This window comes from Salvelinus namaycush, chromosome 9 (assembly GCF_016432855.1).
Source record: "Salvelinus namaycush isolate Seneca chromosome 9, SaNama_1.0, whole genome shotgun sequence".
NCBI lineage: Eukaryota > Metazoa > Chordata > Actinopteri > Salmoniformes > Salmonidae > Salvelinus > Salvelinus namaycush.
The window spans coordinates 47,248,717-47,262,131 of record NC_052315.1 but is presented as its reverse complement, the minus strand read 5'-3'; positions in this window follow the sequence as shown (position 1 = coordinate 47,262,131).

The following is a 13,415-nucleotide window of genomic DNA, read 5'->3' as shown; positions in this document are numbered from 1 at the left end:
CAGAGAACACAGGTATAAATACACTGGAGATAAGCACAAAGACAGGTGAAACAGACCAGGGTGTGACAGTACCCCCCCAGGGCATGGCTGTCCACCCTCTGCTGAATTGTGAATAATGATGAGTGAGAAAGTTATACGCACAAATATCCTACCCCCAAGACATGGGAGGGTGTGTATGATATTTGTGCGTCTAACTTTCTTACTCATCATTATTATTAATTAATTCAGGATTGTCCGTAATCATGGTAGCATCCACATTCATGTAGAAGTGTTTAGAAACAGGTTATACAATAAAAGTGACTCCAAAATTACAATACATTATTTACCATTCATTTCTATTGGGCACAACATAATCTGAAACACAACCAAAACAAACAGCAAATGCATTCAATAAATGTGTAGAGTTACACGCTTGATGTAATCATTGCGTGCTATGAATATGGGACCAAATACTAAACTTTTGAATACTTTAATACACATATAAATTAATTTGTCCCGATACATTTGCTTCCCTAAAATGGGGGGACTATGTACAAAAAGTGCTGTAATTTCTAAGCGGTTCACCCGATATGGATGGAAATACCCTCAAATTAAAGCAGTCTGCACTTTAACCTCATAGTCATTGTTTGATTTCAAATCCAAACTTTTGAAGTGTATGTAGCCAAAAGAATAAAAAATGCTTAACTGTCCCAATAATTACGGAGGGCACTGTATATAATTCTGATGGTCATAATGCTTCTTGACAATGTCATAAACTGCATTTTCTTAGTCCAAGTAAAGTGAAACCCGATGGTCATAATGCTTTTGACAGTGCATGGTTGTAGCTGCATCATGTTATGGGTGTGCTTGCCATTGGCAAGGACTAGGGAGTTTTTTAGGATAAAAATAAACAGAATAGAGCTAAGCACAGGCAAAAATCCTAGAAGAAAACCAGGTTCAGTCTGCTTTCTAACAGGCACTGGGAGACAAATTCACCTTTCAGCAGGACAATAACCTATAACACAAGGCCAAATATACACTGGAGTTGCTTACCACAATGACATTGAATGTTCCTGAGTGATCTAGTTACAGTTTTGACTTAAATCAGCTTGAAAATCTATGGCAAGACTTGAAATTGGTTGTTTAGAAATGATCCATTTGGGCTCCCGAGGGGCGCAGCGGTCTAAGGCACTGCATCTCAGTGCTAGAGGCGTCACTACTAGTTCGATTCAAGGCTGTATCACAACCGGCCGTGATTGAGACTCCCATAGGGCAGCGCACAATTGGCCCAGCGTTGTTAGGGTGTGGCCGGGGTAAGCTGTCATTGTAAATAAGAACTGACTTGCCTAGTAAAATAAAATTATAATAATTTAAACTAATTTGACAGAGCTTGAAGAATTTTTTTAAATAATTATGTGCAAATATTGTACAATCCAGGTGTGTAAAGCTCTTAGAGACATACCCAGACAACTCCCAGCTTTAATCGCTGCCAAAGGTGATTCTAACATGTATTGACTCGGGTGTGAATGTTTATGTAAATTAGGTATTTCTGTATTTCATATTCAATAAATCAACAAACATTTATAAAATCATGTTTTCACTTTGTCATTATGGGGTATTGTGGTGTAGATGGGTGAGTTTTTATTTTTTATTTAATACATTTTGAATTCAGGCTGTCAATGGGTATCAATACTTTTTGAATACTGTATTGAAGTGTATTCTTTTTGCTACAAGAGACATAACCACTAAACAATATTCACACAATTTTAGAAATGCAAAAGTTTTATATTGATATTAAAGTAATGTTAATATTTGATATTACCCAGCTAGCACATGTGGTTCCTTGGAAGGGAATTTGGTTCCTTGTGGGAATGTATGTTTTTGGTTTATGTTTTATTTATTCACACCAAAGAAGGGAAATGTTCCTTAATATAATCCAAGGGATTTCCATCAGTTTTCAAAATTGTCTTTGAAGTACTGAAATTCCCACAGAAGTTTCTTAACATTCTCTGAATTATTTGAGAACATTCCCAATGTCAAACCAGTTGGAGAATGTTCCTAGAACATTACCAAATTGAATACAACCATGTTTTAACTTTTAGGAAACGTTCTGTTAAAGTAATGAAATACTACGTTTTTTGGCAAGTTCCTTAAATGTGCTGTAAAAGTTCCAAAGCCAAGCAACTAACCTGCACCATTCCCAGAAAGTTGTGGGAAGGTTCAATCAAATGTATTTATGAAGCCCTTCTTACATCAGCTAATGTCACAAAGCGCTGTACAGAAACCCAGCCTAAATCCCCAAACAGCAAGCAATACAGGTGTAGAAGCACAGTGGCTAGGAAAATCTCCCTAGAAAGGCCGGAACCTAAGAAGAAACCTAGAAACATATGGTTCTCAGGACATTATGTGCTAGCTGGGTACTGTAAAGGATCTAATCACATATTTTCACTATTATCTGCCGATGGTGTTGTGACTGACAACATGTTCTTGGGCCTGCCTGCCTAACCAAGTTAAAAAGTGACTGTTGTGTGCATATCCAATGACTTTAATGAGAAGCTTCATTATCTGACTCTACACTCCCAAGACAGATGAGCCCAATGCAGTCATGGTAGCAGACCCAGCCTGCATACCAAATGGCACGCTTTTTTCCCTGTTCTGGTCAAAAGTAGTCCACTATATAGGTAATAGGGTGCCATTTGGGACGTAGCCTGCCCTGAACACTTATTACTGCAGGTTATTATCAGGCTGTTTAAGTGGTGAGGAGGAGTAGGAGGTTAATGTCAATGTCAATACTAATGTTAATGCACTGTGTGCTTGTCCGTCTGTTCAACGCTGCAGAGGGTTGTATATGTATTGTCAGGTGTGGAGTTGCCAGACATATGAGGCATAACTTGGAAATAACATATTTTATAACCACAAGGGCCCCTCATTTGTCAGATACAACATACAAGCAAACAGTATGATATTCAGCCTTTGGTTGAGAGTTTGGTTGATAGTAATGTCTTGTTGAGATAAATATGTAATTGTGATGAGTTTTAGGATATACCCTAGAACATATATATATATAGAACCATTAGATATGACAGTGTAAAGAGTTCATGTGGCACTATTGTTAGGGTCTGGTTATAATCCACCAGACTCTTCCAGTTAATTTCATAGCAAGCATATTGTCTGTTCAAGGCTCCTGAGCAGGTCATAAATTATGTTGAAGGTGAACGGTGACTTGGGGAAAGAACCAGTAATAAAAATGTCATCAATCTGGCGAGGGGAGAACCAGCTGCTCTTTTTAGTGGCCACTTGTGTTGAGGAACTGGGCCGGGTGCTGGGGATCAGACCTGCTGGGGTGCTGGGGACTGGAGGGGTGGGTTTGGGGGGGAGCTATGTGGGCTAAAGGGGCTGCTGGCTTTGGGACGGATAGGGCCTGGCTATCACATTACTCAGTTGGGATGGCTGGGCCAATACTGGTTCTTCTGCTACCAGAATACACTAACATACACACTGGCGCCCACACACATCAGGGTAGGAAGTTATTAACTGAATGTAACGTCTTGTGCAGAAACTACTGGACATCATCTGGAACAGTTCACAAGAATGCCACGTTTCCATCCAAGAAAAAACTAACATTCAAGAGCACCGTAACATTTACGGAGGCATCATTTCTCATCCACCATCCAGGGTTTTCTTCCTTGTTAGTTCCTTCCTGCTGGGTGAATGACTTCTAAAGCAGGAGGACACATGACCTTTTGTGTCTAGGTCGCGCTCTTCGCTGAAAGTTGTCTCGTCCCAAAGGCCAGCGCGTTCTGGCACCTCTGACAGACGTGTAAACAGATGCAGCCGTTGTTTGCGGTGACAGGTGATTATAGCTGGCACCGGTGCCAAGGCAATTAAACCTGGGGGCTGACAGCACCATTTGGTGGGCTACCTGGCAGTTATTCCAACGTCAGTCGGAATAATTGTAGCGGCACATGTTCACCTGCTAGACTGCGGCTCTGAACATCATTAATTGAACAGAGGAACACGCCAGCCGGCTGAAAGGTAGGCTACAGTGTCATAGTGAGGCTATGTAACGCTGGCTTTGGCCCATGTGTGGTTTGATCATGTAATGAGATGAGATATCTGTCTATCGCAGACTGGATGATATTTTCCCTTTGATAATTACCCTTGTCCAGTCTGGGTGGGTTTCTATGTATTATTTATTTTGGTCCTGTACTCCATTCAACTTCGGACAGCCAGGAACACATGCATACACACATTCCCATTAGGATACGGCACATATGCCCTATGGTTATGGACACACTACTTTACATACTGACAAGGGACAAGGACAGGACAAGACGAGAGACATTCATTAAAGTTCGGTGATGTCAATCTTGTTGTCTGCCACCTGAGCGCCATAAGTGTGGTATTTCTGATCCTGGGGGGACAACAGCTTGTCAGAATCCCCGAAGACCCCAATATGCATGCATTATAGCTAAATATGCAGTTTTAGAAGGAGTCACAATGTCTTGTAATGCAGCATCTAGGTCTGTGGTTCCCAACCTTTTCTGCTTACTGTACCAACAGCTGAATTTTGCTCTACCCAGAAGACCCCTGAAGTACCCCCCCCCCCCCCCCAATGTGCGTTTTACCAGTAAGCCTATGGTCTCATAAGTCTTCTCAATCACCCCTGTGGATAGGCCAAGTACTCCGTGGTCTTAGTACCCCTGGTTAGGAACCACTGATCAAGGTGCAAAGTTACCCTATTCATATCAACAACTGGAGCTACACAGCAATCATAACGAACTGATTTGCTGACGCCTGAGCTGTAGCCTATGTTGTCATCTCTGCTGTTTGCTAATGTCTGTGTGTGCCATTTCAAAGTACAGGACAGCTGACCTGTCTGTACAGCAGACTAACAGCTGCATCCCCATTTGCACATTACACCATCACGCCACCACTTAATTGACGGACCAGCTAAAAGGTATTCTGCTACGTGCATCTAAATCCAATGCTTAATTCCATTGTCTGGAATTTACAATAACTGCCCATCACTCCTAAATGAATGATTGACTGCGAGGAACTTTAATGGCGAGCAGGCCGAGGTAGTATTCTTAATGTGAGAGGGGCTTGTCTGGTTTTATAAAGGCAGTTAACTGTGGATTCCAAGACAGTTCAGCTCAGCCTTAGCTCAGTAAATCCTAACCAGTTAAGTGTCGGCCGGACGGTTATGCTGGCAGGCAGCTGGTCTGGAGAGCAAATGACACCATTTGCCGTCGCAGAATGTCGCACGCTGTTATTCTTTAATTATTACGGTGGGATTCAGTTGGCCTCTGCTAACAACGTTTAATCAACTGAGGTTTACAAAAGAGCAAGAGACAGAATGAAACGGAACACTGACTCTAGCACACACTCAGCCGCTGCTACTGCCTAGACTACAGACATCCTACACCACCCCCTTAACCACTCACCGCCTCTCTATTTTAAACTGCAGCTTGGGGAGGGGGGGTCCCTCTTAATTATATCCCAAGGGGGCTAGTGAATAGCTCTCTTATCCCTTCATCTCCAATCACAGTCCACTCACACTGGTTTATGGTTTTTATCAGTTGCTGTACGTCTCTGCTCCATTTTTACGCCGCCCCTGGCTGAGGGCCCGGGAAGGAGGAAGTATTGCTTGTTGTCTGTTTGTCTGACCTTGCAGGGAAGGAACATAGTGTCAGAAGGCTAGGGGATAATTAGGACTAGACTGGTGGCTCTGGAGGGAGAGCATCTTTGATGCCGTTGGGACTCGGGGCTGTCAGTTTGGTCAAGGCCAAAGACCTTTAAATATTGGTTCAAAGACACCCCTTTGTGTTTTTATGGGTTCTAGTATTGTTTGTCACCCATCCCCCTCAACCCTTGGATCCTTATGTCTATTTGAGCTGGAAGTCCTTTATACAGTACCTACGTCATTTTGTAGAAGAGAGAACCTGAACAAACCCCCCAGAAAAGTCTCCTGTGTGTGACTTTCAGTTAAATCTAGACAGTAGTGCGCATTTTGGGAAACGCATGTCGTTTTATCCCCCAAAATGTAATTGTGGTCACGGGTCATCATATTGGTGCTGTTGTTTATCATAGAACAAATGCCAAGGTGTTAATCTCAACTATACTGAACAAAAATATAAACTCAACATGTAAATTGTTGGTCCCATGTTTCATGAGCTGAAATAAAAGATCCCAGAAATGTTCCATACGCACAAAAAGCTTATTTCTCTAAAATGTTTTTATCCCTGTTAGTGAGCATTTCTGCTTTGCCAAGATGATCCATCCACCTGACAGGTGTGGCATATCAAGAAGCTTATTAAACAGCGTGATCATTACACAGGTGTACCTTGTGCTGGGGGACAATAAAATGTGCAGTTTTGTCACACAACACAATGCCACAGATGTCTCAAGCTTTGAGGGAGCTTGCAGTTGGCATGCTGACTGTAGGAATGTCCATGAGAGCTGTTGCCAGAGAATTGAATGTTAATTTCTCTACCATAAGCTGCCTCCAATGTCGTTTTAGAGAATTTGGCAGTACGTCCAACCGGCCTCACAACCGCAGACCACATGTAACCACGCCAGCCCAGGACCTCCACATCCGGCTTCTTCACCTGCAGGATGGTCTGAGACGAGCCATCCAAACAGCTGATGAAACTGTGGTTTTGCACAACAGAATAATTTCTGCACAAACTGTCAGAAACTGTCTCAGGGAAACCCATCTGCGTGCTCATCGTCCTCACCAGAGTCTTGACCTGACTGCAGTTTGGCTTAGTAACTGACTGCAGTGGGCAAATGCTCACCTTTGATGGCCACTGGCACACTGAAGAAGTGTGCTCTACATGGATGAATCCCGGTTTCAACGATACCAGGCGTCGTGTGGGCAAGCGGTTTGCTGATGTCAACGTTGTGAACAGAGTGCCCCATGGAGGTGGTGGGGTTATGGTATGTTCAGACATAAGCTGTGGACAACAAACACAATTGCTTTTCATTGATAGCAATTTGAATGCACAGAGATACCGTGGCGAGATCCAGAGGCCCATTGTCGTGCCATTCATCCGCCTTCATCACCATGTTTCAAAATGATAATGCACAGCACCATGTTGCAAGGATCTGTACACAATTCCTGGAAGCTGAAAATATCCCAGTTCTTCTATGGCCTGCATACTCACCAGACATGTCACCCATTGAGTATGTTTGGGATGCTCTGGATCGACATGTACGACAAGGAGTTCAAGTTCCCGTCAATATCCAGCAACTTCACACAGCCATTGAAGAGGAGTGGGACAACATTCCACAGGCCACAATCAACAGCCTGATCAACTCTATGCGAAGGAGATGTGTTGTGCTGCATGAGGCAAATGGTGGTCACACCAGATACTGACTGATTTTCTTATCCATGCCCCTACTTTTTTTAAGGTATCTGTGACCAACAGATGCCTATGTGTATTCCCAGTCATGAAATCCATAGATTAGGGCCTAATGAACTTATTTCAATTGACTGATTTCCTTATATGAACTGTAACTCAGTAAAATCATTGAAATTGTTGCATTTTGCATTTTATATTTTTGTTCAGTGTAATACTGTTTAATTTGTCAAAGGGATTTTTGGCTAATAAATCAAATCAAAACATTTTATTTGTCACATGAGCCGAATACAACAGGTGTAGGTAGACCTTACAGTGACATGCTTACTTACAAGCCCTTAACCAACAATGCTTTAAGAAGTTTGATGAAAAAAAAACTAAAAGTGTTAAGTAAAAAATAGAAAAGTAAAACATTTAAAATAAAATAATTAAACAGCAGCAGTAAAATAACAATAGCGAGGCTATATACAGAGGGTACCGGTACAGAGTCGATGTGTGGGGGCACCGGTTAGTCGAGCTAATTGAGGTAATATGTACATGTACTGTAGGTAGAGTTAAAGTGACTGTGAATATATGATAAACGGAGAGTAGCAGCAGCGTAAAAGAGGGGTCTGGGTAGCCCTTTGATTAGCTGTTAAGGAGTCTTATGGTTTGGGGATAGAAGCTGTTCAGAAGGCTTTTGGACCTTGACTTGGCACTCCAGTAATGCTTGTCGTGCGGTAGCAGAGAGAACAGTCTATGACTAGGGTGGCTGAAGTCTTACACAGTTTTTAGGCACCGCCTCGGCCTCCGACCGCCTGACACCGCCTGGTATAGAGTTCCTGAAAGCTTGGCCCCAGTGATGTACTGGGCCATACACACTATCCTCTGTATTGCCTTGCGGTCGGAGGCCGAGCATTTGCCATACCAGGCAGTGATGCAAGCAGTCAGGATGCGCTCGATGGTGCAGCTGTAGAACCTTTTGAGGATCTGAGGACCCATGCCAAATCTTTTTAGTCTCTTGAGGGGGAATAGGCTTTGTCGTGCCCTCTTCACAACTGTCTTGATGTGTTTGGACCATGATAGTTTGTTGGTGATGTGGACACCAAGGAACATGAAGCTCTCAACCTGCTCCACTGCAGCCCCGTCGATGGGAATGGGGGTGTGCTCGGTCCTCCTTTTCTTGTAGTCCACAATCATCTCCTTTCTCTTGATCATGTTGAGGGAGAAGTTGTTGTCCTGGCACCACACAGCTAGGTCTCTGATCTCTTCCCTATCGACTGTCTCATCGTTGTTGGTGATCAGGCCTACCACTGTTTTGTCATCGGCAATCTTGATGATGGTGTTGGAGTCGTGCCTGGCCATGCAGTCATGAGTGAACAAGGAGTACAGGAGGGGACTTGCACCCCTGAGGGGCCCCCGTGTTGAGGATCAGCGTGGTGGATGTGTTGTTACCTACCCTTAGGTGTTTAATCCCAGGGTCCTTAGCTTAGTGATGAGCTTTGAGGGTACTATGGTGTTGAACGCTGGGCTGTAGTCAATGAATAGCATTCTCACATAGGTGTTCCTTTTGTCCAGGTGGGAAAGGGCAGTGTTGAATGCAGTAGAGATTGCATCATCTGTGGATCTGTTGGGGCGGCATGCAAATTGGAGTGGGTCTAGGGTTTCTGGGATAATGGTGATGTGAGCCATGACCAGCCTTTCTAAGTTCTTCATGGCTACAGATGTGAGTTCTATGGGTCGGTGGTCATTTAGGCAGCTTACCTTAGTGTTCTTGGGCACAGGGACTATGGTGGTCTGTTTGAAACATGTTGATATTACCGACTCAGTCAGGGACAGGTTGAAAATGTCAGTGAAGACACTTGCCAGTTGGTCAGCGCGTGCTTGGAGTACACGTCCTGGTAATCCATCTGGCCCTGCTTCTTTGTGAATGTTGACCTGTTTAGTAGTCTTACTCACATCGGCTACGGAGAGCGTGATCACACAGATGTCCGGAACAGCTGATGCTCTCATGCATGCTTCAGTGTTACTTGCCTCGAAGCGATCATATAAGTAATTTAGCTTTTTCTGATAGGCTTGTGTCACTGGGCAGCTCGCAGCTGTGCTTGCCTTTGCAGTCTGTAATAGTTTGCAAGCCCTGCCACATCCAATGAGCGTCAGAGCCAGTGTAGTACAATTCAGTCTTAGTCCTGTATTGACACTTTGCCTGTTTGATGGTTCGTCGTAGGGCATAGCGGGATTTCTTGTAAGCTCCTTGAAAGCGGCAGCTCTACCCTTTTAACTCAGTGCGGATGTTGCCTGTAATCCATGGCTTCTGGTTGGGGTATGTACGTACGGTCACTGTGAGGATTACATCATCAATGCACTTATTGATGAAGCCCGTGACTGATGTGGTGTACTCCTCAATGCCATCAGAAGAATCCCGGAACATATTCCAGTCTGTGCTAGCAAAACAGTCCTGTAGCTTAGCATCTGCTTCATCTGACCACTTTCTAACTGACCAAGTCACTTGTGCTTCCTGCTTTAGTTTTTGCTTGTAAGCAGGAATCAGGAGGATAGAATTACGGTCACATTTGCCAAATGGAGGGCGAGGGAGAGCTTTGTACGCACCTCTGTGTGTGGTAGAAATTAGGTAAACAGATTTTAGTTTCCCTGCATTTGAAGTCCCCGGCCGCTAGGAGCGCCGCCTCTGGATGAGCATTTTCCAGTTTGCTTATGTCCGTATACAGCTCATTGAGTGTGGTCTTAGTGCCAGCATCGGTTTGTTGTGGTATATTGACAGCTACGAAAAATATAGATGAAAACTCCCTTGGTAAATAGTGTGGTCTACAGCTTATCATTAGATAATCTACCTCAGGCGAGCAAAACCCCGAGACTTCCTTAGATTTCGTGCACCAGCTGTTGTTTACAAATATACATAGACCGACACCCCTCGTCTTACCAGATGCCGCTGTTCTATCCTGCCCGAAAAAGCTTAAAACCCACCAGCTGTATGTTATTTATGTTATCTTTCAGCCACGACTCGGTGAAACATAAGATATTACTGTTTTTAATGTCCCGTTGGTAGGATATACGTGATCGTAGTTCATCTATTTTATTATCGATGGATTGTACGTTAGCCAATAGGTAAAGGTAGAGTACCCTCTCAGTGTCGAATCCTTACAAGGCACCCGAACCTTCGTCCACGATACCTCCGTCTCTTTCTCCTGCGAATGACGGGGATGAGGGCCTTGTCGGGCATCTGAAGTAAATCCTTCCTATCCGACTCATTGAAGAAAAAGCATTCCTTCTGTACGGGATGAGTAATCGCTGTCCTGATATCTTTTAGCTCTTTTCGGTCATAAGACAAAATAAGTTACAAATAACGTGAAAAACATACACAATAGCACAATTGGTTACGTGATCGTAAAACGGCAGCCATCTCCTTCGGCGCCATTCTGATGCAGAATGGAAAATTAAGAGTTTGAAAATGTCTCTTGGTATTATTAGAAGAATAGAGGTTACTCCTAACACATGTCCAGTAGAGAAAGGCAACTTTACTTGACATTGCTTTTGAATGATTCCCTCATATTCAGATTCAATCAGATATCATTGTTGGGGGTTTTGACAGTGTCTCATAAATCATGAATCAGATTAGACAATTCAGAAACTGTCACATTCTAATTTCCTCAAAAAGAAAGACAGTTTGTAATGTATCAAATAAATAATGTCCCTTTTAGTGTAAAAATAAAGTGTAAAAAAAAAAAGTTCATCTGTGACTTTTGTATTTTTTCATTTCCAAACTATTTCATTTTAAGTGTGAGCTCTATCTCAAAAACTCTTGAAAGAAATATCACAGTTCAAACAATGCTTTTATTCCAGTCTATGGGGGATCATTGAATGTTGTTTTAAGTAGATGAGGGTAGCAATTAAAAAGAAAAACTTCAAAATAGAGACATTTACACTTTAAAATGGTTAAAACGCTCCCTGCTGAATTGTCTCCTGAATGTAAAAATACGTCAAAGAGCATATCTTATTTTGAATCATACTGTAAAGGAATAGACACATGGTAAATATTTACTATGCTTTTGCTGTCAACCTGCTTTTGCCCTTCTGTCTCACCCAGCCCTCTCTTCCCTGTCACAGAGACACTGAGGTATTTCAGAATATTTAGCAGAAGATGTACAGTAGGCAGCTTCTTGAGAGATGAAGCCAAACATATCTTTTCTTTCTTGCTTGGAAGTGCCAAACGTAAGAAACGAAACCAACATAAAGGAAAATGGATTCCGTACCTGTAATTATTATCTCTTCAGTTCCAGTAGGTTACCTAACATTCTGCCCCATTGTTCCAGTAAACAAACACTTGATGTGATTATAATGGGCAGATTCCACCTCAGAGAGCTCATAATTGGTTTAAGTCCTAAATGGCACTCTATTCCCTTTAAAGTGCACTACTTTTTACCAGGGCCTATGGGCCTGTGGTCAAAAGTAATGCACTATATAGGGAATAGGTTGCCATTTAGGACAAAGCATTGATGTTTTATTTACAGTCTGCCATTATGAGGTCTGTCTCCAGGCTGTGGGTGTTAAATGGACCCAATCTCCCCCAGCCATGCCGCCAGAGCTTTACAAACACATCAAATTAAAAGAGCTATCATTGACAGAGAGACAATAATAACCCACAGGAGAGGTCTTTAAGAGCCCATCGAGTAAAGTGGTGCAGAATAAGTGCAGTTGAAGCATGAGTGTTGCTGGTCATTAAATTGTACCTGCAGCGGACTGGGGCCATCAATGTAAACAAAATTGGTTATGGATTTAATTATGAGATGATGAGAGGCCATTGGAAGCTATGAAGCTAAATCACTTTCAGCAATAGTGAATTCTCAACAATTCAGGTGAGGGTGAAGATTCAGAAATGTTTTTCAAAATAAAACAATATTTGTAGGAGGCTTCGATAATGTCTTTTTCAGCCTGTTTACATTTAAGTGGTAGAAAATGTCTGATCACATCATGTTATTTTACAGCTTATTATTTAGATGGCTGTAATTCAGCCATTCTCAACTGGTGGGTCGCGACCCAAGTTGGGTCGCAGGAGGTTTTGAATGGGTCGCGATTGTCTGAGTAAAACAAAAAATAAACTTTTTTATTTATTTTTTAGGAAAAATACTCCAGTCTGAACTTAAACAACTAAAACCAGCTAGAAAGTGTGTATAAATTATAATTAACCTATATAGGCAGAGTCAAAAAGGGACAGAACGGTAGGCAGGGTCAGGGCAGGCAGGAAGGTTGGAACAGAGAAGACTAGAAAACAAGGACTTGAGAACTGGTAACACACGGAAAACACGCTGGGATGATTTGACAAGACAAACAGGAAACATGAGACAAAGGGCTGTGAGACAAAGGTTTAATCCTAGACACATGGAAAGTGGGATGTATACGGAGGGTACGGGGCAACAGAAGACAAACAGCAGAGGGGCTAAGGACTTCAGAGATGGGGAATGGATCAATAAAAAGGGGGGAAAGTTTGAGACTCTACCCTGAGGGGTAGATCACGGGTGGACAGCCATACCCTCTGCCTGGCCGATAGCGGGGAGCCGGAGGTGGTTTGTCCGCCGACAGCGGAGGACGAACATCTGGGCTTAGGGTATGCTGATCTCTTGCTCAGGGAAGAGCGGGGGCTGGTAACCCAAGGAACACTCGAAGGGCGAGAGTCCAGTGGCCGAGCAGGGAAAGGAGTTGCGAGCGTACTCCACCTACACAAGTTTCTGGTTCCAGGTGGTGGGATTGGCAGAGACGAGGCAGCAAAGAGTAGTTTCAAGGTCCTGATTGGCTCGCTCCGATTGGCCGTAAGACTGGGGATGAAACCCGGAGAACAGGCTGGCCGATGACCCAATGATGGTGCAGAATGCCTTCCAGAACCTGGACGAGAACTGAGGACCCCGATCGGAGACCATGTTGACCGGAAGTCCATAGATCCGGAAGATGTGCTGCACCATAAGCTGGGCTGTCTCCTTGTTTGAGGGTAACTTGGGAAGGGGAATGAAATGTGCAGCTTTGGAAACCTATCCACCACAGTAAGGATGGTGGTGTTGCCACCTGACGGAAGGAGACCAG